General features: G+C 42.1%; 1 protein-coding gene and 1 non-coding gene across 13 annotated transcripts in view; one reads left to right on the forward strand and one right to left on the reverse strand.

Annotated features, from left to right (window-relative positions):
• col25a1 (collagen type XXV alpha 1 chain) overlaps positions 1-25,148 on the forward strand; it is a 153,568-nt gene that overhangs the window by 7,733 nt on the left and 120,687 nt on the right. The window contains exon 1 of one of the 12 annotated variants that reach the window (XM_025905489.1): positions 11,517-11,649. The exons of the other annotated variants lie outside the window; for them this stretch is intronic. The gene's annotated coding sequence lies outside the window, so the exon portion shown is untranslated. Of the gene's footprint in view, positions 1-11,516; positions 11,650-25,148 lie in introns of those variants that run through there. 12 annotated transcript variants of the gene reach the window in all.
• On the reverse strand, positions 3,777-3,849 carry trnar-ccu (transfer RNA arginine (anticodon CCU)). Its single transcript has one exon. It is a non-coding gene; the product is annotated as a tRNA-Arg (tRNA).

Consider the following 25,148-nt stretch of genomic DNA (forward strand, 5'->3'; position numbering starts at 1 on the left):
CTAATAAGAATAGTCACTGCAAATAAAACAGGCTGGTGCGTCACAGCAGAAAGCGATGGTTTTGCCAGTGTGTGGATGTTATGCAAACTATTGTTGATATAGTCTACCCGCTATTTATGGGCTTTTCTAGAAACAATACATGGATGGCCTTTGCTGAGCCCCATGTTTTGTTTATATGCATCATTTACTTAAGTCCACAGTCTGATTGCAGCTTGAGCGTTTCCATGTAATGATCACTTCCAAAGCTCCAAAAATGGCAAATTCCGATTCAGATTGTAGGTGAACACAGAGAAGCTTTCTATCAGTAGAAGAGCTGGTGACACTGAGACAAACAGTGATCGAAGGTCAGCAATCTTTAAGTGCTCAGAAAACAACCTAACACAAACAAAACTGAGACGGGCTGGACGTATAGCACCTTTCTACTCAACGTGAGCACTCACAGCACTTTTTAGGATGAGTCTCATTCGCCCAATCAGTCACTCACTCCGTGTCTTCCGAAAGGATACTTTGACACATTACTTTTGGAAAAAGGAGCCAAAGACGCATACCTCTGTTTGCATCAGAGGAGCTGAAGTAGAGTAGAGTTTTAGTTCCAGTGTAAAAGCGAATCTGTCACCATCATGCATCTCCATCCTAATAACGGAAGCTCTGAGCTCCTTAAGGAAACCTCAGAATGCTGAATTCCTGTGTCATGTTCCTCTTTCCAGAGGAGCAAAGTATGGGGTGGAAATGGACCAAGACCCGAAGGTTCTGCGGCGGGTCATTAAAGCTGCCCAGAATATTACTGGCACTCTGTAAACTGCGATATCGATGAGCTGCAGAGCCCAAAGGGAAGCCAATAAGATAATACCTACCACAACCACAGCTTGTTCCCAATGCTCATATCTGGCGATCAATAGAAGTATTCCCTGATGTACCGCTAGATTTCGGAGCAGTTTCTTTCCTCAGGTGGAGAGATTGATGAGTTTATCTCTAACACTTGACTACAAATAATAGCTGTATTTTTCTATTTTTCATTCATTTGTCTTTTTTCTTCTCAGTAGCATAAAGGTATTACATAAAGGGTTTTTCTTTTGCACACTGAACATGCATTAGCATGTACAGAGAAGCTCAAACATTCAAGAGATGTTGAGAACACTTGGGGAGGACTTTTATTTCCAGGGTTTTTTGTATGCTTCAAGTTCAATTATTTACAGTGGTTGTAAACATTTATTAGCGCTAATAATTTGAAACGCCCGCTCATCAATTTTTAAACCATGTAGTTTCAGCACAAACAAGCAGGCAGTCCCTCAAGCTATTCAAAGACAGCGGGGAATCAGGCAATTTGTCAAAGTGGAAAAAGTGATGGAGGCAAGCTGGGTTTGCCCAGCGGCTGGCCAAATGATGTATGCTCCCAGACTCCCCACGGGGTACGCCAAGCAGTCGGTCGGATCAGACTGTTGTGTTTCCCGTCCAATGGGCTGATACACCTTTTCTGGGTGTTTCTTAATGAAAGATAATCTCCTGTTTGTTCCTCCTTTTTACTGCCTCTTCTTCTAGGTTCATTTTAAGATATCATAATGTCCTGCATCAAATCCTCTTGGCGTCCTTGATGACAACCAGTAAACAGAGGACTTGCGTACTGTCTGGCGGCTCTTACTTCTCTGATAAATGTAAAGTAAAAAATGAGTCATGTTGTAGATCAGGGAGGGTAATAAACACACTGAGCAATTATTCGAGCCCTTTTGCACTCACATATGTGCTGTTGCACGTCTGTGAACACAACTGGACAGCAGAATATGCTGATATAACCCCCTCGGAGTACAAATATGGAGACAACAGTATCACAGAAACATGCCACCACAGAGCCTTGGTAGCTTGGCGATCGGCGCTGGGAAGTATTTCTATGTTATTGTGTGTCCTTTCTCAATTAAGAAAGGAAGAAAGCGTGGAATAAAATGAAATGAGGCCATTCATTCTTAATCTCTGTCAACTGTGATGTTAAAAACAGTGTGGAATGCGGTTTTCTAATTACAGCTTATGTAATACTATTTTTCCACAATATTTACGATTACTTTCCCCCCCTTTAGCATGCAATTAATCTAGAACATGCAGTGAAATAACAACAAACAGTACGGTGCCCCACGTGGCAGCTTGCCAGATTTAGCCTACCTGTGAACGTACATGCGTGCACTGCATCACTGTCAGCGAAGATGAATTGATACGCAGAAAGTCGCTTCGTCGTCTGGTCGCAGCTCAGACGGTATTGCTTCGAGAGAGCCCTTCCCCTTCTATCTGATGAAGAAGAGGGTAGAAACAGCTGTGTAAGCCACAGTTAAGGCTTGGAAAACCCAGCAGTAGACAGACAACCCTGTGCACTTTAATTTAATTGGCTGGTCATACGATACAGTTCAAGCAGGCTAGACGCCTCGTTAAATGGTAATTTCTGACAGCTTGATAAACGGCATTAATGCTGCGTGGTGGCCTCAAAATAGGCCTCATTTCTAGTCTTAAATGGAGGGACTAAATTCAGAAGTTGAAGACATAAATATAATAAGTGCCCATCTGCATACCTAATTGCTTTTCTTCTGTCAGCCACTTTGAAAACCTTGCAAGCTTTTTATTACTTTGAAAACTTACGGTCAGGTTATGTGTAATATTAGGAATTGCTTACAAGGGTAAAGACAGAGTTATGCATTCATGAAATAATTTTATTTGTTGAACCAGTCAAAAATCAGCAGGAGCAGGTATTTTGACACATTGTGAAGGGCTGCAAAATGTAATGCAAAAGAAGAAATGTGGGTTCGTACCTCTACTAGCTGGTTTACCAATATATAATAGAAAATAGCTACTATCAAACTACATTATATTTTGGAAATACAAATGTAGTGATGAATGAAACCACCAAATCACTACAACAGTCACCTCAAGGTACTTTATACTGTAAGGTAAAGAGCCTACAATAATACAGAGAAGTCCCCAACAATCAGACGACGCCCTGTGAGCAAGCACTTGGCGAAAGTGGTGAGGAAAAGTCCCTTTCAACAGGAAGAAACCACCAACTGACCCAGGCTCAGGGAAGGGCGGCCATCTGCCATGACTGTTTGGGGGTGAGGCGAAGGAGACAGGACGAAAGACAAGACAAAAGAAACATGGATGTCAAAACAAAGCAGTTAATGCACTTTCTTTTCAGTCTCTGGTAAGTAAGAGACATGGTCAAGATGACCTACTGGAGTTAAAACCGAGGATCAGAAGGGGCAAGAAAGGCGATTTGGTTCACTTCAGAGAACGATCTCAAAAAGAGAAAGTATCCAGTGAGTGGTTGTTCTCTGGACAAAAAGCCCTTCTCAGTGACATTACAAGTCTGAAGAGAATAGCCAGACTGCTTTGGGTTGATAGAAAAGCAACAGGAACTTAAAGAATTCTTAGCAGTAAGGAGAATAAAAAGTATCTCTTAACATTTCAAATCTTGACATGATTTGACATGTTGAGTATAGCCCAGTCCAAACCTGGGCTACACTTTGTCTTGGTGTCCTGGTCTGATGAGGCTCAATTTCTGTTGCAATATTTGGATGGGAGGCTCAGAATTGGGCTTGAACAACATAAAAACATGAGTCCATGCTGACTTGTATCAACAGTTCAGGGTATTGCTGAGCATCATCCAAACACCACAGTCTATCTGAATACTGTTGATGACCATATGTTTTAGAAGATTGTGATTAATTTCAACCAGTTTTAAATGGTGAGGGGATGTGAGTAATAAAGGACTGAATCACCCTTTTTTCCAAAAAAAACTTCACCCCAGATGGGACTCGAACCCACAATCCCTGGCTTAGGAGGCCAGTGCCTTATCCATTAGGCCACTGGGGCTCTGTTATTGGCTTCCTGTAATAAGGATAGGAGGCACGAGGCAAACAACTGCATAATGGTGCCTTTAAACATATGTGTTACAGTGTACATGTACAAAAGTCATAATGTTTTTAAATCTGTCCACCAATTTAAAGGTAAGAGTAGCACTCTCTTTGCTCTGGTGCACACTGTTGATGATTATCTCAGCTGAATATGCCATTCATCTGGCTTCATGCTGCTCACTCTGAGGGTGATGGGTAGTTTGAGTGCATTCGTACAGTTGTGTTTGTTAGGTTTTAATGAATCCGCCCCACTGAGTGGAAATGTTATGAGATTGTAAAGCAGAATACCTCGTGCATATTTTATACGTTTCACTTGTAAACATGAAAGCATAAAGTTCATTTGTGCCCAATGTAACATCAAGTTGATGCGTTTTTACAAAAAGCCTGTCAAGTTGCACTTTAACTGTTTTCTAATGCTTACATGTTTGCATGTATTAATGTCGGTTTTATTATTAGAGACATTACCGCATTTGTGATATTAACTAGTTTCATCTAAAGTGTGCCCACGTGCACTTTTTTAAAATGAAGAATTTGCTTCAAGAAGATAGCAACATATTGGGTACTTACAGCGATGCCTCAGGTGTAAGGCTTTAAATCAAATCCAGCTTTTCAGACTCTATCAGTGACGTCATGCCGAGCTTTGTCAGGATCCAGGTTAATGAGCCACTTCCCATGAGCCCTGCTGCTATCTGAAGCATCTCCAGTTCTCATGAGTTTCTCGTAGCGGTGCAGCAACCCAAAATTAACTCTTCACCAAGACTTGACTGTGTCTGTATGTTGGCTTGAACTTGAAGTACTGATCACTTACCGCCTGCCGTGGCAGTTGCATGGCGATTCAGGCACAGAGTCCACTGTATGACTTCAACATATTCTAAAACTTGAATGCATATTCGTGGCATGAAACTGTCGAGAAGTGCACTCCTGCAGAATATCATATTTAAATGTTCCGCTGTGCGTCAACGTTTACTCAAAGTTCAATCTTATGCTTCTGTTACAGATTTGCAGTTGTTTAATTGATGTCATTTTTCCTCCTTTTCTCTGAATTGTAAATATTTACTATTTCGTAAGTGCACCTCCGAGTGTTCCCGCTGCTTCCCCGCTGTTTGAGCGCCGTTTCATAAATGCCATGTTTATAGCTTTGAAGCTTGAGCGGAGTAAGATTCAGTCACAGTGATGGTTGACGAGGCCTTTTTATATATTAATAAAATCATATATATCCACTTTATGGTCATAATTCAGTTAGCAGTGTGTTGTCAAGGTTATCTCCATTGTGAGTCTGAACAAAAAAACATAACACCCTTTGAAGACTTTCCCTTCACAGCAGATTTACCAGGTGTCAGCCTGACTGATCTGAGGTGCTTCAGGTAGAGATAGTGTCTCTCTGTTAAAAATGGTAAAAGATGTGTAAGGACCCATCACCTCTTTGCCCTTGAACTTCAAACAAATTACCTTCCCAGCATGCTTCCCACCTGCGCTGCTACTGTGAAACATTTTAATAGCTATGGTGGTGGTCGTGGTGGTGGGGGGGATAAATAAAAAAATAAATTACGGAGAAGAAACAGGAATTAGCAGGAAGCTCGTTTCGGCTGATTAAATGGAGCGTAACGCTAGTCTGTTGTGCCGTGGGATTTGGTACCAGAGATAAGATGACTTATCCAAATGCACGTGCAATCTGAATTTAAGCAATACGGAGCATTTCGTAAACATACTGACACCCTAATGACTCGTTCGGCATCAGCATGCGTTTGCTGTCAGCTCCCACGGACTTTCATGTAGCATAACAAATGAGAGGGAAAGTCTTTCACATGTGTGGGTTTCGCGGATCCCCAGTGTAACATAGACTTGATCATGTACTTGTTTTCTTAAAGCAGTTAGTCATGCGCTGTTGGCTATCCCACCTATGAACTGGGAGGTACTTCTTTTTTTGAGGTGGAGGTCAGTTGGCAGGAGCTGGCAAAGCATCTGCATTACCCCAAATGTCAGGGCTCAGTAATATGAGGGTGTAGGTTTCATCTGAGTGAGAACAGGGAATAACACGACATAACTCAGTGGAACTCAAGATTTAAACCAAAGAAACACTGAGTCCCACAGGAGCCGCTGTACTCTTGTGAATGTCAAACCCATAAATCTACATTTTGCCAGCACCAGATCCAGTTGCAGTTTGAGACCGTGCTGCTGAATTAAAAGAAATCACTGAAAATTCTTTATTATTTAATATTTAATATAGCAATTCTCCGCTGAGGTGGATATCACAGGTAAAGGTAAAAGGAGAGTATCATATTGTCTATTCAGCAAAGTCCTCTGAGACTTCCTAATAGAAGGAATATACAAAGTTGGATGAAAACTCTTCACCACCCTGAACACTCTATATGGATTACATTTTTATGAGCGGCGGCAAAGCAAGACCAAAATCAGTGAGTTGGATATGAAGCTGCAGTACCTCTGAGAGGTGTCACGTGAAGCAGAGTACAGTGCTGACAGAGGCCATACGGCATCGTTTTAGGTTGCAAATTTGCCCCGCGGCTCTGGCTGTGATGTTATGGTGGCAGGCTCTGCTGAATAAATGCGATCTCTGCACAGGCTGTGCACATTCAGTCATTTTATATAGCAAGTAACATTATTTGTGGGCACATGCAAGCTTGGAAGCTGACTGAGATGCTCAGGGTGAAAAACAACATCTTGCAAGTGCAAAGGCCGGTGTGAGAACTTCTATACCTCTCTCTCGTGCTATATCGTTCTCCCGATAGGTTTCTGACACCCTACCCCAGGTAGACTACTCCCCTCTGGCCTGTTCTCAGATTAGCATGTGTTGGCCAAAGTCAACAAGGAGAGGAGTGAGGAAACAAGTTCTCATTCGCACTAAGGTTGCTAATACCTCACCATATCTGATGGCAGACTTTGAGATGTGTCACATGGACTGAAATAAATTTAAATCTAATAAATACAATGAGTGTATTATTACTTTTAGCTTAGATTTCTGGAGGGTGGAGACTAATAAAGTGCCTCTAAAGAGGAAAAGGATGTCTGGAGTTTGTGCGAAAAAGAAAAGTGTCAAATATTTGGACTGCGTTAACTTTCTAACTCTCAGAAAACTTTAGGAACAAATAAAAGCTCACGCGTAACAATACACAGCGCGTACCTGTGCGTATCTATAACATAAACGCCTTTGCATTACAACGTGTGGTTTTTCCACAGTCAACCACTAAAGTACCCATAAAACAAAGCTGAGGGGGAAAAAGTGCTCGGCTGTGTGCGTCTGCGGCGAACACTTGTTGTGTCGTTTCGAGTTTTCCCATGGCAGAGGCAAATAGCTTGTAAAACAAGTTACGCAAAAGTCACCAAAACATCATCACGGCGCTGCTTGCCACCGCTTGATGTCAAAATTGGGTCATGTTGAAGGCCCTTCCCAACCCGCCCGTGTTTAATTGCCATGTGCTAAAGAATTTCCCATGTGCACACAAACCAGTCAAGCCTGGTGAGACCTAATAATTGTTCAGTCAACTCTTTGTGCTGCTGTCTGCATTCACGCTGCCAGATTTCCCCCCCCCTTCCTTTCTCCGAACGAGATCTCGCCACTCTTGCAATGGCGGCACAGAAAGATTCGATACTTGACGGGGGTTATCTGCTCAGCAATCCCTTTGCTACATAAAAGACATGTTTAGCTACGTGGTTTCCGGGCCAGGAGCTAAGCTGTCTTTTTACAAGCAATCTTTGACTCACAAGGGACATTTATCCCTTCCTTTCCACCAGTGTTCCCCCTTGTCTGCTTTGTCCAGTTGCCTCTTTCTTCCTCTCAAAGGCTCTCTGCAGCTTCAGCGAGAGGAGCATAGGGACGCAAGCTTTTTAGGGTCTACTGAATGGATTTATCGACTGGGTGAGGCAAAAAATAAATAAATAAATGAATAAAAGTGACCGAAATAAGCAGCAATGAGAAAAGCAGAACTGGTGAGGGGAAAAAATACACTTTGTTTAAACCAGAGCAGCCTGTGTGTGCGTGTTGCTGATATGGATTTCCCCATGAGAAGGTTCAGGTCCCCAAATTCCTCCTCAAACAGGCCTCAAATAAAAAAAAAAAAGATTTATTTGGCTTTTTGCCTCAGACTTGGAGGGAAATAACGGGAAGCAAACTGGGGTTTTTAGCATGCGCTCTCCAAAAAGGGTTTTCTGTGACGCTTCAGAATGATAAATTATAGAAATGTCTTTGGAGGCCACATTAAATGGTTCATGAAAATAGCAGGCCCTCTGAGAGTTGACTGTGCCTTCTCTGTTTAGCATGCTTTGATGATGGTAAATGGTATACTGTTCTATCTGCTGTGACCAAATGTCCAAGTCCTGAAATGGTTTCACCCTGAGGACTTTTGCCTTAGCGTGCCTTCTCTGTCCTGAGTATGGCAGGGCACCGGTGTGACTTGTTACGCTCGGTGTGGACTCTCTGGTGACACAGTTTCGTTACGGGTAGCTGGGATTTTACCTGCGCTCGCCAAATTCTTCAGAGGCCTCTGAAACTCTAAACATGCCGCTCAGATGGAGCAGGTCAGGTTTTGCCCATTATTGATGTCTACAAATATTGAATATGTCGGTTAGGTCTTGTAGCTTGGTTGTTGCGTGTATGTGTGTAGATGTGCGTGCAAAAATTCAAGCTTGCGTTAGACAGACCTTTTGGCTTGACTCCTACTTTTCAGCAAGAAAGCAGCCCCTGTCAGACGCCCAAAAATCCCAGGCTGGAGATGAAACAGAGAAGAGTGTGTGTTGGTTTGCATACGTATGCACTGTTTATATGCGTACCTGAGTCCTGTACATCTCTGGCTTTCCTGCACCCCATACTGACATTTCCAATGGGTGCTGGTGTAAATAAGGTTGTCGACCACAGCAGGTGTGGGGAGCAGTCCCGAGAGCAGGGGAGGTCTAAGCCCCTTCAACCCTAGGCCGCAGCGAAACCATCCTGGAGAAGTCAATATTTGCAGTCGGTATCAAAGACGGGCCTGTTTTTGGTATCAAAAACCAGGCTGTACAGAAGAAAGCTTGTCCATGAATTCAGGAGATGTAACATCTCCAGCAGATCAACTGGTGTTAAATACGTGGAATTGTTTATGAAATCAGCATGAATTCTCTGTTGTTAGCGAGTTTTTTGTGATATTAATTGTGTACTTTGTTTTTGCATTGATTTAAATGGGACTCTTTTATCTATTTATAATACTTCTATACGATTGCATGTAGTAATATGTAAATGTAGACTTTGAACAAGATCAGAAATACGACTCCATTATTGCACATGTTGCTCAGTGTGAAATGGCGATATGAACATAAGACTGCAAGCTATTTTAGCTAACTTTACAATGTGGTAAAATGTGATTTTTGTAACAAATATATGATGTATTCGGATAAGAAATACTTTTTTAACTTTAAAAATGAGCCATGCAGCTAAAAGTAATAAAATTAATGCGCGTTATTAAAATACTTTTGGATAAAACTGTAACATTCTCATCAAGTTAGGTGCTAAGATCTGAAGGTGCAACTTATATTGGCTCTACTGTAATTACCTAAGGAAGAAAACCTTAGGTACCATATCTTCAGCACCATATATCATGTGTACTAGTCAGTCACGCTAGTAGCTCCCCTGTTTTAGCACACTGCATGCAAGCTAGCATGCCATCTTGGTAGAATGCTAGCACCTATGCCATCTTCTGGTTTATAATCAATATAATCAAAGACAATAAATTTACATTAATAAACAAAAGGTATGTATTTATAATCAAATTTTGTCTGCTTTTGAAGCTTTGCTAATAGCTAACGAGACGTTAACTTGGTCACCATTTTGGACCGGATCTAGTGAATATGGTCCCAGTCACACAGGCCTAGAGGCTAGTCTGCAACCATCTGGCAACCACTGATCGTCGGGGGAAACATGTGATTTTCCTAGCTGGTTAATGAGTGGTTGCTGGAAGTTCTGGGAACCACTTACCAACCAGTTGGGGAATACATATTTTCCCCCTCACAACCAGTGCTTGCGTCATATCTAATATAGCAAACAGCTCTTAAGCATTACTGGAAGAATATGTGGTCAAGTTCTAACATATGCTTTTCTAAACAGGCAAATCTTGCGAACTTGCCGTACCAATCGTAGTTTGTGTGCACACTGTTTTTGCTGTGGAGTCTGTTGTAGGTACATTCCAGGTTTTGTCTTTTATACAAAATTGCTCAAATAGTCTAACTACCAGATATTTTCCAACCTGATTTTCTTACACTGTTTGTGCTTTTGCCTTATGTGACACTCAGCAGCAGGTCAGTGATTTTCTCTTTGTAGCACGTCTTTCCTTGACCTGCTGGGTGTTTTTTTTACTATTTTGGGTGCACATTTCAAGCCATTCACACCGAGGCATTCACAGGAGACCAGACTGCAGTAGCGTATTGGTCCATTCCTCCCTGTCTCTTGAAAGTGTGTGGAAAAACACTTACATGGCTTTGCTTTGATTTGCAGTGTGTACAGAGGGGTTTCCATCACAGACTCTCTCATGTGGGCCACTGCTCTGGCTCCTGTCTGCTCATTGAAACCCTCCTCTCAGGGGGGTTTAAGACAAGACAGTGCCTTGACTTTATCACAGACCATCACAAGGAATTTCAAGGTTGCTCATCCTTTGCAGTGGGGGAAAATCTGTAAATGTACTAAAGGAGACAGATTGCTTAGTAATAGGCTTCCAGTATAGCAAACAGACACTATTACCAAAGCATATTGTTGTTGATGTTGGAAAATGCAGCTGTGCACAGATTCCTAATGCAAACAGGCTCTGAAAAGCCATTGCTCAATTTTACAGTTGTAAATAAGACCGCATGGCATTACAAACAGACAAGTTCTGGGTAACATTTGGTGACACTTTATACAGTCCAGAATAAGGGCTGTGTACAGCATTAGCTTTTACACACCTTCTTTCCTGAGACACAAATCAGCCACACTTGAGCTTTAAGGTTCTACATTAGCAGGAGCTTGTGGTAAACAAGCCAAGCAGGGCACTGCCAGCCCAACACTCCTGTGTTGCAGTCCTTTTAGTGTCCTTTTATAGCCTCCTTCCTTCCTCCTCACACTCCACAGTCTTCCGAGAGGCCGTGCAGGCACGATGGGGAGTAAGGAAGTCAGCATGCTTCATTAAGTGAATGTGGCACACCACGCATGTCACTGAAAACAACAGAGGCTCTGTTCAGGAAAGAAATGACACTTAGAAATAATAGCAAGCCAGAGAACTGCCTTTAAGGAATGGCTGATGGTTATGAGGCCTCCAGCTGTGCTTCGCAGATTTTTATTTTATATAAACAAGCTGGAAGTGTTGTAACAGGTATACTTCTTTTAATGGGACTACTTCAGTAGCTTAAGCTTGAAGGCATTGAATTACTACACTTTATTTCTTATTATCTTGTAATTAACTTCATATGTTCTTTGCTTAAACCTGGATTTAAACTAGTTCTCCTTAAAAACAGATTTCTGTTCATCAAAAAAAAAATCTAATCCAAATAATCCCCATATACAATAAAATGTCTTAAGTGCAGTTTCACCTCTGCAATTCATTTAATTTAGTACTATCCTCATCTCTCCAGCTGCTTGCATTTTCCCACAGTCTCCCTCAGCATCTTGAGACCCATTCGCTAACTAGCTAGTTAGTTATCTTACAACGGGACAGTGTCTGTCCACACTGTCCAAGTATTTGCTATCTCACGCAGAAAAGGAAAAATCTGCTCTTCATATATAATAAGAGAGGGCGCCGTTCTGGTGAGTAAGGTGAAAAAAGAGTTGTTTTATCACAGTGACTGGAGGACATTGCCCCGCCACTATTAGCTGCTAGCTCTTAAAGCTAAACATTTACATATTAATTGCACTTAGAGCCACATAACAAGTTTTCAGCCCAAGTAAAGTTACTTCCCCTTTCTTGTTTATTCTCTCTTTGACTTAGCTTAGCTAGCGTTATTAGACATTTAAAAATGTGTCGCTAAGGTAATTGTCGCTAAGTAATGTGTCGCTAAGCTGTCATAAACTTTGTTCACGTCAGCTAGCTCTGGCAGGCTATAGTCCCACCCTTCAAACTGATAGCTTGTGTTTGTTATATATTAAATCCTCACTTTCTGAATCAGTGTTATAGGTAACGTGTTTTTTCAGCTGTGGTTTATCAAGCGCTACTTCATAGGTACTTTACATTTGGTTTAAGATGTTACTAATCAGCTAATATTTAATCAAGAGCAGAAAAATCCTCTTATGTAGACAGACAAGCTAGTGAACTATATATCCTGTATGGCTGCCAAGATGGGGGATTAACACTCTTTCTTTAAAATTATTTGGTGGTTGGGATCAATGTCAGCTAAGCTATCAAAAGTGCTGATGAGTTGATTAATGTTGACCCATGTGTGTTATGTGGCAAAGGTTGCCTGCATGCTCGCGTGTGTGCTCATGTTAATTTCAAAGACATTTATTGAGGAACAAAATACCCGAAAAAACTGTTTCCTCTCTCATGGTGGGTGGGTGGGGGGAGGGGCCATTTCCATAAGTCACATTTTTACTATTTCTCACATTACATTAAATGAGTTATTATTATTTCTGCGGTGTCATACAGAAACATCCCCACATTCAGTGCGTGAGCAAGCAGGCAGCATTTTCTCTGCTCTTTGTGAACAGACTCGAGCGTGGGTGTCAGGGGGGTCTTTTATAATATATCGATGAGATTAAACGAATCCTCGCTGACAGGTGCGTGTCTGTTTCACCTCCGGGGTGTCTGTGCTGGGGGCGGGTGGGGATTAGAGAAGGTGAGGGCGTTGGAGCTGTGCCGCAGGGCCTGTCCCGGCTGCTGCTGCTTAGCCGAGAGAGCGCCAGCGAAACAGAAAACAGATGACAGAGAGAGGGGGAAGCTGAGAGGCTGGCTTGTGTGTTCTTTCTGTTCTGCGTCTGTGTTTACCCTTGAGGGGTGTCAATAGGATGTGGCTACCATATTGTGCGCCGTATTACCCATGCTGCGGCATGCCATGGCTCATTCATTGGCACTGCTGTCCTGGCTATTTTATCACCACTGTTACATGCTGTAAAAAACACACCGACTCATCACTTATTTGTGTCAAAACACACCTCACTATGCAGCTGAATCGCTGCCCTGCTTCAATGAATGAGTCTTTTTTTTGTTTTAAATTGTTTCCCTGTGAGGCTGCAGATTGTGCGGTGTATATAAAAAAGCTTGGGAAAATTCATCTTCGCCTTATCCTGCAGAAACCCATCTCCTTCTTAAACAGTCACTCCTGTGCTTGCTTAGAACATTTTGACAGTCCGCTCGCAGCTGTGCAGTGGTCCACATCAAAGTGGCTCTGGCAGAGACTGACAGTCTCAATTAGGACTTGTGTGCCACCTCACTTTTGCACAGGCTAAACTGGCTCCTGCCCAAATCTTGCTGGATCATGTTCTGTGTTTTTGAGGGGTTTTCAAATTATTTTATGTAATGTTTTCTTTTCTTTTTTCTGCTGCCCTAGAGCCAAGACCCTAAGCTCCATATCCTTTAAGGTTCTACACCACTGGCTGCAAGAATCCTGCTGGGATATTTTTCTTTCACCAACCTGAAACAGCCTGGAGTAATTAATACCCAGGTTTGTTTAACTGGCCTGGCAATTTTGGCAGCTATTGTAGATTCGGGCACAGGAACAAGTGCTATTATTGTGCTATTAGTACTATTATTATTACTACTATGGAAGATGTGCCCTAATATGCCCTAAAATGCTGCTGCTCAAGCATTTTTAACCCAAATGCAGTAAATATTGTGTTCCAATCAGTGCAGTTTTTTAAAATTGATGCAGCTGTCTGATATTCAGCAGGCTACATTCAACAGTGTCTGATGGCTTAGGTCCAGGTGGGACTGACCTTAGGTCATCACACACTTGCACACAACACCTCGCCATCGCGTCAGCTACTCAGTGCTGACAAGCTTTGCCAAAGCCAGGACGTGCACGCGGTCGGGTGGGCAGGCAGACAGACAGACTCTGCTGTCTGGCACAGACAAGGCTCAGAGACAGACGGCTGAGGGATGTTTGATGACTCCCCAAGCTCATCTATCAATCGCCACCTTTCCAGACTCTCAAGGCTCTTTGGAGATGCCACAGATACCATGCTCTGACGTCAAAACTGACAAACAGAAGGCGAAGATGGGGTAATGGCGGCTCGCTTGTTTATGGTCTGGTGCCCTTAGAGTGAACAAGGCCTCTGACCTGAGAGAGCTCTCATCAGAACTGCGAGGCAGGCAGCAGAACAACACTTGAGACTAAAATAGTAAGAGGGGGTGGAGGCCATGAGATTTCTGGCCATCTGTTGTGATGCTTAAATCCCATTGAGATGGTGCTGAAAGACATCCTAACAATACTATTTGCAGTATCTGCATTATGATACACACTTGAGAAACTTTGCACACAAAGTTTAGAGCTTTCAGTTTCGTAACAAAGAACAGAAAGCGATTTTTGAGGCATTCTCGGCTGGAAGAAGTTGGCTACAGTGGGTGCAGGGAATGAAATGCATGTTCTGCAATGCAACCCTTACAATTCTTGGAGTACTGGTGAGGTGGCAGTGTGAGTGGGATTAGTCTCCAGCTGACTTTAAAATCCTGAAAACAACCCCGGTCAACTCTGCACACCAGGTCATTTCAATAAACACCAGTGTCAAATTTGTACCTTTAAAACTGCGTCAAATAAACTTGACATATACATTTTCAATTGTTCGTGCTGGTGCGCGCAATATGTAATTTCCCCAAATGGCTCTTAAGTAAGCAAACTCGTATGAAATGTCTCTGTCAAGAAATGCCAAGAGTCATAAGTGTCACTGGTTGCATAGAAGATGAAGTGTCATTTAGTTTTTTGCCCCAAACCAAAATAAAATGTTTGCCTCGTTTGAGCATATTTTTCTTTTGCCCATGTGGTACAGATCTTGGCTTACGACGCATTTTGTAAATCTTGTGGAACCACGTTCTGCACTGCGCCTCGTAGCTGCAGGGACACAGACTCTCTTCCTTCTCAGCAGTCCAGCATTTTCCGCCTTGCATCTTCTCTTCTTACCGCTGACAAGTTACCAGCAACGTCAGGCCAAGACACACTCTTGTACCGTGGGATTGATGGGTGCCAATGGCTTCCTCTTCTTCTGGGAAACATTTCCTCGAATAAAGGCTTGCGGTGAAATGTTTACAATGTGGGAGCTATTAGCAACCTTCAGGGAGAAACAACCCGGCGTGGTGTAATCAATACTTCTTTTGTTTGCTGAACCCGGACATTCAAACCCCAGAGACTTCAGCTCCCCGGCTATATGGCTCATGGCAAATTTTGCAGCGAGGCAGCTGCTTTGTGCATCTGATTTAGTGAAGTGTAATACTAGAATTTTAAGAACATGTAAATGGGTTTACTGATGGTGTCTAGCTTAGCACTGAGAACATGACTGTAATACTGGAATGTTCTAATCAGGTTCTTGTTACTAGCACCGAGCTAACCGGAAAGACTAACCGGAGACACGGCGTGTATTAAACCTTCTATGTCTATAAATGCTGTCAATTGAAAGTATGATCCCCCGAGGCTGACTTTGTGCAAATCTGGCCTCAGAAACAGATCTCATAAGGGAATATAGGTGATAATGGGAGAGATCAATGGAAAAAAACCATGAGCTGAATACTTCTGCGTTGGTACCCTAAGTTGAGCACTGGCATCTCTCTAGCAATCCCTATTTGTGACAGCTGCACATATGTACAACATGCTCATTTCCGTGTGGGGACACATGCATGTAAGTCATGTATGCCACAAAACCCAGGATACAATCAAGTGAACCAGATCGGTCCCCAACACCTGCTATTGGAATTCGAGGATCAACACTCACACTAGCAGCTGATTCCCCTTTTTCTCTCACATCCCCAAATGAATCCGGATGATTGATGAGTTGAACACATGCAGAATAACTGTTTATCTCAGGCATCATCTCCCACCTCCTTGAAATTAGTTTCCCATCTACCTTTGTTTAATTTCCTTTCACGCATGCTCTTAACTACATCTGCACTATAAAAACCCCAAATAGCCACGCACCTGTTCTTGCTTTGGCTCACTCCAAAGTCCACAACATTTGGTCTAATGCAGAAGTCTTTTGGGAGCTTCTGTTGTGCTGTCAAATATCTCTTAGCAATGTAGGGATTTTTGCTTGTGAAAAACTTTTAATTGAAATGCAGACTTTTTTTTAAGGATTACAAATAAGTCTAAAGGTGTTAAAGAAGCAATTTCATGGAACGGCACAGAGAGTTCACACCTGCTCTTAGGTTTTCAGGAGCCTTCAAAGCAGGCACATGGCTTATGTTTAATGAGGTAGTCATTGATTCAGTCTTGGCAGGAAGGTTGCCCGCCTAGTTAAAGCAGTACAATTACCCTGAACGTGATTTTATTCATCCTTTCACTCTCAGTAAAGTCATTGTGTCAGGGTCAGATTGTAGTTATGTGTATAATAGAACACTACAAGACAGACTGGATTTCAGCACCAGGTATTCAATTAAAATATGCAACACTTACTTTTTACATTGACCTTTGCTACACCTGTAAATTTTCAATGATTCCACTTAATTAATTAAATAAAACTTGTTGCAGCCTTTGTAAATTATTTGAATTAAACCATCTGAAGAGGTTTTGTACAAGCTGTTTAACATGCTGATCTCTGCCAACTAGGCGCGGACAGCTGTGAACGTGAGAGCCATAACAGTAGCTGCGGACTTTTCCTTTTTTAGCAAACTTGAGTTTTTGATGCTACAGCCACCTGGAGCCAATATTCATTTGGCCATTGGGCCATCCAAGTTAAACTGTAATTGTAACTGCAATTAAATGTAATATTTTTTTAATGACAGATTAGCATGTTGGGATCGTCAGATTAAACCATTGATCGTAAATATACAAAGGAATGCAAGTTTATCCTTCAGTCAAAACTCTACTTTGACATTGTGCCACTAACTTTTTGTCCTCAGTAAATGATGGATACCGTTTCCCTTAATCTTTAGAGACATGTCTCCATCTTTTATTCTTTTCTTTTCCATTTATCGACCACTTGCAGGCAAAAAGTCCAACATGGCTGCAGAAAAGCCAGTCTTTTTAGAAGTGTATTTATATTAGTTAACAAAGTAGACAAAACAGTAAGTACTGGTACATATATCTGCCACCTGTGCTGTATGCCCAGAAAAGTTAGACTAAGTTGGCAGCTTCTTCTCAGATTGCCCTTCCCCTTAATGTAATTTTCTTTGTTTGATGTTAACTGCTCCTCTTTCATTTACTTAGCAATGTGCACTGTTATTGAATGTCTGGTTGAGTGTCTGAACTGTGCACTAGTGCCAAATCAATCAGCAGGCGGTCTCCAACACCTTGCAGCTGCTGACAGGTGGTTGGCTGGTGCATGACCCGTGTTTAAAAGAACAAAGCACATGTGATTATTCATACAAGTAAGGATATGTGCTTGTTTACGTCTTTTCTCGAAGCACAACAAACCTACAGAGCTGTGCATCACCAAGTGATATTTTACAAAAGAATCTCTGGGTCTTTCTGGTCCGCCCTGCAAACGGTACCAGTAAATCCCTGTGTTACTTTTAATGTATCATGCAAATATTGATATTTCAGAAATGAGTCTTAAACGTTTTCCTAACAGAGCTCTAAGTACACTGTAAACAAGACCAGAATAATTTAGCCAGTTATGTATCAACAAAGCCTCAGCCTTTCGTCATTATGACATAAGATCGACGTTGAAGGTATTAGTCAGTCCTGTCTGTAAACACTGGCACTCCAAGACTGGACAAGCAAGGCTACGCTCTGAGTCATGAACCAACTTGGTGTTGTGCTTGGATTTAAAGTTGTATACTAAAGGCAACTAGGGAGAAAGTGCCTGCTGTCTCTGACTGCATTGCACAGTTGAATACCTCCACCCAGAACACTACCTCATACTGTAATGTGCTGCAAGCCTCTTAACTTCTGTATCTGCACAAAATAAGTTGGTTGTTTAAAAAAGAAAATGGTCTTTTCATAATAAATGAAGCAACAGCAATGTCAAATAACTGATGTGGTAAATTGATCTGGTAAATATAAGTAGTACACTGAGTTCTTGGAACTACAGCATAATGAAAATACTTCAGAAACTGCATCCCACCAATGCATATGATTTTACATAGTTAAGAGAATTCTATTTTCTGCACCTGAAAGAGAGCCTGAGTGTGGGTGTGGGTCTGGTAATGAATAAACCATGGGAGCTGATTCAGGAATGCCTCGTAGCTCAGCCTTCCAGTCCCGATCCAAGCCAAGAAAGAAAATCCAATGTAAGTAGACAGTGTTTCACCATTCAACATCAGCGGTGAGAGCAATCAGTCTGTCATAATCAAGTGACTTTCTAAGCCAATTTGGTATTACTGCGGAGAACTGTGCAGGACACACTTGACTTATTGTAGAATTTGATTTCTTTAAGAATAAACGTTTTGGTCTTTTTGACCAGCAAAACTTAGATGCAATTTTTTTCCCCCCCACAAATTCTACTTGTGGGCTCAGTGTGGCATTCTGAAGCGTAGAGAGAGTCGTCGCGGTAAGGTCGGGCACCGGGCTGTAAGGTTAGAAATAGTGCCCCTGGGACAGCACCGAGTTAGAACTTGGCGATGATCTGATGGGTCTCAGGTTACTACCAGCTGCCCACCCAGATTTGCTGGCAGGTTAAAGTGTCCAAAACCGAATTCCTGCCAACAGTGAGCTCAAGTCCAAGCCCTGAGGAGAGTATTGTGTCTCTGGCACAACCCGATGTTCAGCTGCAGCAAAAGCCTTGACAGAGGGGAGTCTAAGCATTGATACTGTGCCTAGGTTAGGAAAGCCACAAATCAAAGGTACTCCGCCCATGGAAAGAGATGCCCCATAAAATTCTGGAAAAAACGTGTATGCAAAATCAAATATAAACCATGATGGAGAGTGTTTTGAAAAGAACATCTTTAAAGACACACAGGGGATTTTGCAAGTTAGGAAAAAAACGTAGGTTGTTTCTTGTTGCTCTGCATGTATGCTGGTCAGCTTATGCACAGTCCTGTTGCACTGGGTCTCTAAACAAAAAATGCAGAAGCTGCTGCCGTCACAAAACATGTGTAGAAAGCTTTATTGTTCATGGAGAGTAATGGAGTTTCCCAGCCAACACTCAGTCTGCCTGCACACTGATGTATTGACCCTTGGTACACGGAAACTAATAACTTTAGTGAGATATAGGCTTGATGGACCAAGCAGCAAACCTTTTGTGATTTTGTAGAATTCCTGGGTGAGTCTTCTATTAGCCTGTAGTTAATAGAGCTTGAAATTAAACAGCAAAACTGCAAGTGAACTGTTTCATGATCTTTTGCCTCCTTCTGCTATCCTCGCTTTCTTTGCCTCCTCCTTCTAAAGCAGACTAGACTTGCCTCCTTTCTCCGTCATCACACTAAGTTAAATCAGAGGTAATCAAGCATATTGTTATTTGATTTTGATTTGGATTAATAGCCTTATGATGGGGCTCTTTTTTTTTTCTTTTTTAAATTCAAGCCATGGCAACGAGTTGAAGCTCGAAGTCCGGTGGGGGTGTGTGCTGGGTGCCCTTTTGAAGCACCCATGGCCGTTCAATGAAAGGCCAACATTGTCAGCATCCCAAAGATCCCCTTTGTGTGTGGATGTGTTTGATGGGGGGCCTTGTCATCTTCATGAGACAGCATGTTTGACTCACGACGGGAGGGCCTTTCACTACAAACGGCTGTTTGCTCCGCTGCCAGCTCTTCTGCCTCTAATAGCATCTCCATGCAGTCAACCCATACGATGAGGCACTGCACTTGTGACATTTTTAACCATGCTTGTGCCATGTCTCCATGGATAGTAATATCTGTCTGTCAGTTAGATGGTTGGCTGGCATTAAAATTACTAAGGAATTTGTTGAGGATGAATCCTATTGGCTTTCAGACTCCTTTGCGTTTTCTTCTACCACCACCTTGAGAGTGATATTTTAGTTTTTTTTAGTGAGATTTTTGGACAATTACTAGATATATTGCATAGAAATTTGCTTTAGCACTGTCAAGATGTGAACATTTGTGACTCTGAGGGAAATAACTTTTGGATGAGGTGAGATGATGTTTGCAATCCCTAGGGAAAAGTATGGATTCCCCCCCCACCCATTAGTAAGATTATGGAAAATATCTAGATGATGTAGGGTGCTAGCTTGGATCACAAATGCAACTGGGAATTGTGCATGACAGTAGATTGTATTATTTTTGTATACAAGCTTGTCACGTCTCCTTTCTGATGACATTTTGAAAGACAATTTGCAGCACTGTTTGTAAGGTTTTTGTACAGTTCCCATCCTGTGATTTATAGTCAGAAGTATTCTTTATTATTCCCATGAATAGTCGCTTCAGTCACTTACCTCACAATAGTTTCCATCCTACCGTCCTACTTTGTTTCGGTTAATACACCTGTCATTGCTCAAACTTGCCAAATGTCACTGAGATTTCATCTGTATCTGGTTTCTAATCTTTTTTCTGTCCCTTTCCCTCTTCAACTTTAGTATTGTTAAATATATCAGATTGTATGGAAGTTTCTTATGTGACGTAATACTCACATTGTTTGAGAGTTCTCCATCACATTGAATGTTGGACCCAACTCCTTGGTAAGTGGTTCCTGGAGGTTGCTGGAAGTGAAACCGACTGAAGCTAACACATTTCAAATGGTACAACTTTTAATTTCAAGGCAGATGGTGTCTGTTTCCAGTGTGTGTTGCATTTCTCAGTTTCACTACTGCTCTGAGAACAGTTCGCAAGTGTTTGTCGACAAACTGGTGACTGCAGCGATCTGCTAGTGACCAAAGCGAGGATGTTTTCACCAAATGGTCAGGATATCCTGTAGTTTCCTTCTATAGTATAAAGTGCCTGATTTTGTACATTGTGGTGCTGGTTGTTGTGGTACATAAATAAACCTGAATTGACCTGAACTGGATTAAACTGAATTGAATTGAATGGTTTCCTGTGAGTGACTCACCGCCATCTAAGTCTGCGTTAAGCAATTAGTTTCACAGTGATTATCATTAACCTACACAACTACACATTATCTGGTCAGGGACCATGCATTTTTTACTTGCTTGCTTTTAACCTACTGATTGCTAGATGGTGTCTTTTAGTTAGTGGTCACATGACTGCAAAACATCAATACTGGACCCTCATTGCATTCAAAGGAGATTTTGGTATGAATATGGACATTTGTATGGCTGTAGCATAATCCCAGGCAAGCCAAATTTAGAGTGAGGATTAAATTGATATAGAGGCATATCGTCAGACTGAAAAAGGACACAGCCCTTAAAGAGGTGTCACAACCGTTGTGAGACAGTCTGTCTCAAATCCCGTCATCTGGAGATGCTAGGAGCAAACAACTGGCCACTGTGGAATTAAGAGGTCTGCTGGAATCACTTGAAACTTTTGTGGAGTTATTTGTGTCTGCCCTGATCCACTTTATTTGCAGTTCAGAGTATCAAGTGTGCGGAGTCTATGCAAGTGTGTGTAAAGGATGGATTTAACAGGGAAGTTGAGATTTGGTCTGTCTTTGCAGGGAGAATTAGTTGCTGCCGGGGTATGAGAGCAGCTGGTAACCGCATACTCTGTTTAAAATGTCTGGCGCTAAACTCAGAGAGGAGTCCAGCCATTCATTTTGAGCTAGAGCAAACACGTTCAGGTCAGTATCTGCCATCACGGCCAGTGCACTCCTTTTTACCCAACCCCTCTCAGAAGGGGGAGATTTGGACTGTCTACCTCGAGAGCACATTACTTTGTGTTGAGACTAAGACTGTCCAAAGAGGGGGCCTGTGGGCCAAATTTGGCTCTTAGCAGAAGTTTTCATTGGCAATCCAAAGACTTAAAAAAGTAGTTTTTTTTATTTGGTCTAGTTAAACATAATTTAGCAATATTCGAAGTGTGTTTTGATTTCCTCAGGCATATTAACAGGCATTTGGGAGACCAAGGAAAATATTCCTAGTTTTACATTTTAAGATTATCAATGACCAGAAGAGTTCCATCCTAAGGGACCCAAAGTATGCTAGATCTCAACCCTCAGCATCCGGCGCAACAATCTTTTTCAAGACCATATATCATTGGATAAATGGACATACAGTAGGTGCGTTGACATTTTTCTAAGCTCTAAAGTCATTTAACCTATTGTGCACCACATAGCAAGCTCCAAGTACTCCATACAAAGTACTTCATATTTGGAACTGGCTGTATCTGCTGGCGAGCACTACTGAACCTAAGAGATGCACAGGCCGTCACATTAATCTTCATGATCTGTAAGACTCTTCCCATCTGTCAGTGCAAGGGCTGCTGTGATTAATGGTGAGGAAATTAGCCCCTGTTTGACTGAGTACACTAAAACTGCCTGATTGAGTCAGGGCAGCGTAGAAGGCCTTTAACTAGTTTGTCTTGTGTCACACCGTAAATGAGGCCATTAATGGAAAGGCCACGTTACTTGTCTGGTTGAAATCTACCCAAATGAAACTGTTCACTTTCTTTGCAGTACATTTGTCATGACTCTGTGACTCAGACAGTTCAGATCACAGGGTAATGTCAGATTGTTTCATAAATCTTTTTTCATTTGGGCCTATGCAAGTGCACTCCTGTATCTGTGAGGTACGTGATTTTTCTGTGATGCTAAAAGACCCTTGCAGCAGGAACTGAAAAATCCCAGTCCTTTGTTCACTGAACACATTCAGGAAAAAAGGGTCATTTCAAAAGGAAAGTAGAGCAAGAAACCTTTAGCTGCTTCCCGTCATTGTCCCTAAGGCTAAGAGTGGGATTGACTGACAGGGTTTTCAGTTTCAGGCCCCTCAAAGCTGTCAACTTTAGACCTCAACTGCCAGTTGCTTACCACACGGCCCATTGGTAAGCACAGACGCATTTCTTCTTCAGACTGCAAATATTACCTTTCTGTTCTGACTCGCTTTTTGTTGCCCAAACCGCTGCTCATATGGGGCTCAGGGGGCTTGTCCCAGAATTCTTCAAATCTGACAGAGGAGCAGTTGTTTCAGAAGATCCTTCCCCTTGAAAAAGCCTTTGCCACCACTCAATAAAACGCCAGACATGAAACCTCTGCAGTGTTTCATGTTGTACTAACCACCCCACTCTGGATTTGCAACAGTTACCCAAACTCACAGGACCCGGCTATTACTCACAAATGTCACAACTGAGCCCAGGTCACAAACATGTGTAAACTGAGCATGACACTCTGACTGGCATCGGGACACCAGAGCTCCTGATCTTTTTCATCACCGCCATTGCTGACACTAACGACTACGGGTTCTCGAGAGAACTGTAGGGTTTGATTTATGACGAAGTGATTCTGTTACACATACTATGTTTGCAGCATGTATTTACTCTCCAAGCGCTGTTGCTGGATCTACATCAGAGGGCAGAGTATTGGAATAGATCAGGGAGGATGCTTCATAGGCTGAGTCAGCCAGCATTTACACCTGTTATTTAGTGCCATATTAAATTCATAATCCTGTGTACCATCATTATACAGCATACCAAAACAAATCCGTGGATAGTTTCTTGATCCTTTAGACCAAAGGACAAATACCAATACTGATCGAAAGATTCTTATATAGATACAAATTAGGTCACCCAAATCCTGGTGTTGAATTTAGTCAAGACATTAATTAAATTATCAATATATAGATAAACACATTTTTGTTTCTTTAACAACATGGCTTTTATTAACGGTGTCTCTGTGTCTTTGCAGTCAGTGCCTTTCACTTGTGACATATAGTGGGCAGATGGTGAGAGTGAGTACAGATGGCTGTCAGGGTTCCCATGTGCCAGCCCTGACAATGTTATGCCGCTGCCAGACAAGGGCATGTATTATATGTTATGGTAGGTGCCATGTCTGAACCAACAGCTGACCCAGCGCTCCTGTTTAGTGCAGCACTCGTCTGGAGCACAGACAGCTTTAAATGTATATCCGTGAATGACAGGCGGTGCTTGTTATCATGAGAACACAGAGTTATTTACTAGCTTCACCTGTGCTGGATGTTTGTGCTGATCCGTAGCCAGGCTGTAGCCATGATGACGAGAGACAAAATCTAGAGTCTAAGAACTTTTAATTTTCACAGTAACAGCTTCTCTGCAAAATGACACACTGACATTAGAGTAACCTTTTCATGCCTGTGCTGCTATTATAATTGGTATGGTGTTAAAATAATAAGTATCCCAGCAACAGATGATGGGATGTCAGATTCTAACTTTATGCAAAGCTGGCGAGTGGACTATACTTCTCTTCTGCTTTTCCCCCACTTAAAAAAACATTTAAAAGTAATAAAATAGTTTATGAGATAGCCGTACAACAGTGTTAACAGCCAGTCATATGACAACAACTCAATACATTTAGGCTTATAGACACGGTAAAGACGACTTACTGATGGTCAAACTGAGTGTCAGAATGGGTAAAAAAGATGATTTAAGTCATTTAAAACTGATGTTGTTGAAGTCTGGGTTTCCTGAAGAACAGGAAAGGCTACAGTTCACACAGGCATCAAAACTGGACAGCAGAAGATTGGAAAAACATCGTCTGGTCTGATGAGAGTCTCAGTTTCTGCTGCAACATTTGCATGATAGGATCACAATGTGGGGTAAACAGCTACGCAAATGGCTTCCACATTTGAGTAGATCTTAATCCAATGGAGCACCTTTGTTATGAAACGGGAGATTCAGGTCACAGATGTGCAGCCAGCAAATCTGCAGCAACCGTGTGACGCTGCCAGCATGGCCCAAAACCTCATTTCCAGCACCTTGTTGAATCGATGGCATGAAGAATTAAAGCAGTTCCAACTGAGCACTAGAAAAGTGTACTTAATGAAGTGGCCAGTGAGTGTATATCAGTAATTATCAGGCTCTGCGCAGATAGGAAAGACTTGACTGCGTAAGGGTTTGAGTGCTGGGTTTGGTATCCTTAAAGAAGGTGATTTGGTGAACTGTTTGCACCACTGGGGAGATACCCCACATGCTATTTTCCTAGTTAAGGCAATGACACCACATGCTCCAAACCTCCAAACCAGGGTTATTTGTTTGTAATGAATTGCCTCGTACTACCATGCTGAGTCTGGGAACATACTTTAAGAGCTGAAGTTACCCATATTCAAATATAAATTAAGTTTGGTGGTCACAATAGACTTTTGTCTCCCTGTTTATGAGAAAGAAAATGAACTAAGTTCTATCTTTATATTCT

This window comes from Oreochromis niloticus, linkage group LG3, assembly GCF_001858045.2.
Source record: "Oreochromis niloticus isolate F11D_XX linkage group LG3, O_niloticus_UMD_NMBU, whole genome shotgun sequence".
Lineage (NCBI taxonomy): Eukaryota > Metazoa > Chordata > Actinopteri > Cichliformes > Cichlidae > Oreochromis > Oreochromis niloticus.